Genomic DNA, 5033 nt, shown 5'->3' on the forward strand with positions numbered 1-5033 from the left:
TTCTTCTTGTCAATTTTCATCAATTTCTCCCTAGAAAGCCAACCCGTGGAAATTGACACATGAGAAAATTGAGGTGATAAAAATTAATCAAAATTAACATTTGATTTTTATTATCTTATTACGCTGGATTATTATTATTATTATTATTATTATTATTATTATTATTATTATTATTATTATTATTATTATATTTAAAAAGCACTACACAGTGACTTCCTTGTTGAAGATCCAACTAAAGCGTAGGGTTTGTGGCTTCATCTTCTGGGCCCGTTCTTCAGCCCATTCTTGTAGCTTTCGAATCTTACGAGGCAACCCACAAACCAAATCCTAGGCTTTCTGAGCTTCACTGTTAAGACCCACAACCTTCTCCAGCTTCCATCTCCCAATCAAGAACTCCAATATGTCCAAGTTATCTGCAATGGTGTAGACACCAAGCTTCTATGTGACAATGGAGAAATGGTTGAAGAGATTTAAGTTTTCACCATCGAACATCAAGTGGGCCGGCAACATAATGTTCTGACCCAGAGTATCAGCAATTGCCAGCATGGCATCTGTGGGGTCTACCTCTAATAGCTTCTCCATCATCTGTTGATACGATTTTTCATGTCGCTTCTCGTCAGCTGCAATGGTACCACAGATGCTGGCTAACACAAGATCACCGCTCTGCTTTGCCAACAAAGTTGTTTTGCCATGTGTTATGAATGTTGCTCGTTCATGAAATGAAGTGTATGTGATTCCCATGTACAGAGCAATACTGGTACCACAGATATTGGCTTTTAATAATGGGCTCTGTCATTAGGTACCAAAAGAGGAAACAAAATGTGAAAGATACATAGATGCATTCATGAGTGGTGAAAATTTCAGAATCTTGATGTTTAGTATGTGCTCTTTTCATACTTTTTACTACATATTAGAAGGGGTCTATTGATACTCACTCGGAGTCTCACCTATGATTCATTTTGTTAGCACTAGAGGTAGACATGATGTATGGTGGATAAATGTTAGGAGAACGCATACATCTTTGAGACTCAAAATCTCAGTCCCACGATGGTAGTGCATGGGTTCAATGTCATACCATACAAAATAGATCTTACAAAAATGTTGGGTCCTCGATAGTTAGTGTGGCTTGTGCTGTCCAACATTGCATTGTAAATTTTAATTTCGATTATTTAAATAACATGCGGAGATTTCATCTACTTGAGTGGAAAAAAAAAAAGAAGAAAAGAAATCGAACTAACTCAAGTCGTTGGACCGAACAAACCAAACCAAATGGAATTGTTGATCAAACACATCTCTTCTTCTCCATCGAGCCTCAGTACTCTTCTTCTCCATCAAACTGTCCCACCATCTTTTTTCACAACATTGCAAAAACTCTAATTTCACGACAGAGTACTAGCACAACCACACCAATAGGTGATACCATCGACGCCATAGATGGATTAGTTTGAAAACACTTGATAGGTCAGGTAGACAGATTGAAGATGAATCAGATTGAGAAAGATTGAGAAAGAGGGACGGAAAAGAGAAGAGAAAGCAGATGGAGAGGAGAGAAAAGTTAGGCATGCATGGTTCAAGGCATAAGCTTGTCTTCACCTAAAGAGAAAGATTGTTGGGAAACCCTTAGATACGAAAGCAAGTGATCAGAGAGAATGAAGGGAGAAATGAGAGAGAAGTTACCTTGGGGAATAAAAGAGATTGAATATCTGCTTGTTATTTTAACTTACGTAGATTCACTGAGCACGTGCTCAAAATAAAACATCAATATTTATCAGAAATACATGATGCAGTCCCAACACTAAGCAGAACCAGCTTGGACGCAACATTTAGTAAGATCCATTTGAGTTTAGCTAATGCATGCATATCACTAGCTTCAGAGCTTTTGGTGTATTAGTCAAGTAGTACTTAATATGTTTCCATAGAAAAATGCCAACCCTAGCATTTTAATATGAAAAATTAATAGCTCACCATGCCAGAGAAGATAAGGTTTTGTATGGTCCGTTCGACCATATGCAGGTTGACACGTCCAGACAAGTATAAATACTTGTTGAGAAGATCTCCATGCCAGTTCTCTTCAGCAATCCAAGATCGAATCCAAACAGATCAACCATCGGGGCTGGTTCCAGTTGGATCTTTGATCCCTTCGAATCTATTGATGAAAGATGTGTATGAAGGCAAAGCTTCTTCTGTGATTAGATCGCCCACTAATACCACCAAGCACTCATCAGGCAATCCTGCTGTTCTCTCACGCATGCTCAGAACTTGCTCCATAAATTCATCCGTTGGAAGGGATGAATCAGGCAGGAAATCTTGTGGCTGCCAACTTTTCTCCACTGGTTTTAACAGCGGCAAGATATTTTCTCCCACCCACCCACCAAGTGATCTGAGAAGCTCCACCTTCTCTGGTGGTACAGTGGGGATGTTGGTGATCGGCTGAAATGCAGCAGCCACCACAGCAGGGACTGGTGATCGTCGTCCCCGTAATCTACTGGTGGCGGTTGCAGAAGTCTGGGATTCCAGAGGATAATGTTTGAGAGCAGGACTGCATTTTCTAGGGTAGGAGAGCGGGTGGCTCAAGACGTAGGACAACTGCATACTGATTTGAGCTGATGAAGTTCTCCTTATGTATGCAATGGGATGGGATGGGATGGGATGGGATGATTCTCTATTTATAAGAGTATTAGGAAACGTCTACAAGCATTGGCATTAGAAATAAAGCCAAGTGCATGCATTGATACGTCTCCCCTTCTTTCAAAGGGCACTCATTGGATTACATTAAAATAATGCTTTGGCCAGTATGATACAATATACAAGTTGATATATATACCTCTTAAAATCAATAAACCTATATGATACTCCATACCAATTGTTTAAACCTTGCTGAAAGGAATGGGAAGATTCTCTATTTATAAGAGTTCTAGGAAATGTGTACAAGCGTTGGAAGTAGAAATAAAGCCAATGCCAATGCATTATTCAATTTCATTTCTCCTTGATTGGGAGGGCTAACTTTTGTCAGACAACAATGGATGCTTTACGTGATCTGGCTTCTAAATCATGGAAACTGAAACAAGGAGTTTCTTTACATTCCTTGATGCGGATAAGAGTTCTAAATCTCATGGAAACCTTCAATTGGATGATGATTTTGATTTTCAAAATGGTGTGGCTATTGGTTCGGCCACAAATTTTGAATTTCAAAAATCCTTAGATGTAGATAAGTGTTCTAAGTTAATTGGTAACTCTCCTTTGGAGAGTTCACTAGTGGGACCCGAAGAAAAGAATGAAGATTGTGATTTGGCCAAGCATTTTGAATTTCAAAATGTCCATGTTGCAGGTAAGACTTCTATTCAAAACCCTACTTTGGAGGATTCATTGGTGGGACCCAATGATAAGAATGAAGGGTGTGATTCGGCCAAGCATTTTGAATTTCAAAATGTCCATGTTGCGGGTAAGACTTCTATTCAAATTGAAAACCCTACTTTGGGGGATTCATTTGTGGGCCCAATGATAAGAATGAAGGGTGTGATTCGGCTAAGCATTTTGAATTTCAAACAGATCATGCTGCGGGTAAGAGTTCTATTCAACTTGAAAACCTTACTTTGGGGGATTCATTGGTGGGTCCCAATACTGTAAATGCACTAAGAGGTTCGACCAAGGAAGGAAGGTATTTTAGAGAGAATTCATTTGGGGTTGACGTGGCAACTAAGGAGAATGTGTTGGACTCTAGTGGGGCCCAGAAGAGTTCGGCCAGATTTGAAAATGATGGAACGCTGCAATTGGAAGTTGTTCCTCCTCCTTCGTCTTCTATCTCAATGAGGGCTGAAGGCTCTCTCATTGGAAGCTCAGTCGTCCTAAGAAGGCTCATGCAGTGAAGAAAGTGGCCACAAGTAAAAATGCTTTATTGGCAGGGGAATTCAAGAAGGTAGATGCTGATTTAGGGAAAGTCTCTACAATAAATAAGAGCCTCTCATTGGGAGAGGAAAGTGTTGCTCTGTAACTGTTGATATGAAGCTTTTCTTTTGGAATATTCGCGTTATTGGTTATGCATCTTGTAGGAGGACCCTTAAAATGTTGTTAATGACTCATCAACTAGATATTTTTTGTGTTGCTAAACCAAAAGTGGATGTTAGTAAGTGCCACCTTCTCTTTATTAATAGATTGGGATATTCTTCTAATTTTGTGTATAATTTTCGGATGGAGAAAGTTCCAAATCTTTGGGTCTTTTGGAAGAGAGTTGCAGCAGCCCTCTGTTCTCCCTTCATCTGACCAACAACTCTCTCTTCAATTCAAGTGGCAAGGTGTGCAAGTTGGTCTATCAGTGGTTCATGCTTGTTGTGATAGATCTGATCGCAAACAGCTTTGGGAGGATCTTATTGCTCTCCCTTTGTCTAGCGTACCATTTTTGGTTATGGGGGACTTTAATGCAGTGTTACGAGTGTCTGAAAGGAGAGGTTCAGGTAGATTCCAGCTGGGTGCAGCAGCTGATTTTTAGGCTACCATTGATGCTTGTGAGCTTTTTGAAGTTCCATCTTCGAGTAGGAAACTTACATGGTCAAATCAACGCAAAGTTGGTAATGTTCATTCAGTCCTTGATAGAAGTTTCTTCAATGCCAGATGGTTAGAGTTGTTTGGTGATTCTAAACAGTTCCCTCTTCCGACACACTCATCATATCACTCTCCGATTTGTGTCTCTATTGACAAAGGTGTCAAACTGTTAAACTCTCCCTTCAGGTTTAATAATTTTTGGATGACTGACGATTCCTTTTTGGAGGTGGTTCATTTGGCTTGGGGTGGAACTGGTTGTTGGTGATCCCATTTTTGTACTAGCACAGAGATTGATGAATGTTAAGCAGCGTCTTAAAGCCTGGGCAAAAATGACCTTTCCTAATCTTTTTATTGAAGTACAGCAAGCGGAGAAAGACCTAGAATCCTTACAGACTAATATTGATCAACTTGATATGACAGATGAATATTTTGATCAAGAGGCTTCCTTGAAGTCAAAACTTGTACAAGCAAAGGATCGTCTGGACTCTCTTCTT

General features: G+C 39.8%; 1 pseudogene; it reads right to left on the reverse strand.

Annotated features, from left to right (window-relative positions):
- Nucleotides 1–201: 201 nt before the first annotated feature.
- Nucleotides 202–2592, reverse strand: LOC148998912 (stearoyl-[acyl-carrier-protein] 9-desaturase 6, chloroplastic-like; annotated as a pseudogene).
- Nucleotides 2593–5033: the final 2441 nt, after the last annotated feature.

The sequence above is a fragment of the Hakea prostrata genome, unplaced genomic scaffold, assembly GCF_041222555.1.
Source record: "Hakea prostrata isolate BN-2017 unplaced genomic scaffold, UWA_Hpros_2 contig_96, whole genome shotgun sequence".
Classification (NCBI taxonomy): domain Eukaryota; kingdom Viridiplantae; phylum Streptophyta; class Magnoliopsida; order Proteales; family Proteaceae; genus Hakea; species Hakea prostrata.